At 40.0% G+C, this 737-nt stretch overlaps 1 pseudogene; it reads left to right on the plus strand.

The window, feature by feature from the left end:
* Window positions 1–243: 243 nt before the first annotated feature.
* Window positions 244–363, plus strand: LOC134943163 (5S ribosomal RNA; annotated as a pseudogene).
* Window positions 364–737: the final 374 nt, after the last annotated feature.

Below are 737 nucleotides of genomic sequence, written 5' to 3' on the forward strand. Positions count from 1 at the left end.
AAAGCAAGTCCTATGTGTGGATGCTGTGTGGTTTTGAATAATTTTCCCGCACAGTAGGTTCTCTACTCTTCTGTGTACCTTTATCTTCGTGCCTGACGTGTCACTTAGTGACAAAGTCAGGTGATTGCATCTATTCTCATATGTTTTTGGCATTTGTGCCATATATGTCTATAAAATTTACCAATGTGGATATACAGTGATTATATTACAAACACATAGGTGACTAAAAAATGTGAGCTCAATAATTGCGGTCATACCTCACTGGAGATGCCCAATCTCTTCTGACCTTGGAAGCTAAGCAGTGAAAGGCCGGGTTAGTAATAGGATGGGAGACCACCTCTGAACACCCTGGTACTGCAATAAATTGGCTCCCAAATAGACTGTCACCTAGACAAATGCCACGAGGTACTCGGTTCCATATGACCAATGATTTAATTCTCTGTGGCCTAAATGATCCATAATGGATACATGCAGAATAAATGATGGTCACATTCTTCATGAGAAATAATGTGCAATGTTGATTTACTTCTGGTACTACAGCTAGTAACTTCCGGCAATTCGCAAATTGTGATATTGTGATCACTTAAGATTAATAATTCACTTTCATATGTTCGCGAGGCTATTTCACTCAAATATTTATACTAGAGATGAGCGCCTGAAATTTTTCGGGTTTTGTGTTTTGGTTTTGGGTTCGGTTCCGCGGCCGTGTTTTGGGTTCGAACGCGTTTTGGCAAAAC

Source organism: Pseudophryne corroboree, chromosome 1 (genome assembly GCF_028390025.1).
Source record: "Pseudophryne corroboree isolate aPseCor3 chromosome 1, aPseCor3.hap2, whole genome shotgun sequence".
In the NCBI taxonomy this organism is placed as follows: Eukaryota; Metazoa; Chordata; class Amphibia; order Anura; family Myobatrachidae; genus Pseudophryne; species Pseudophryne corroboree.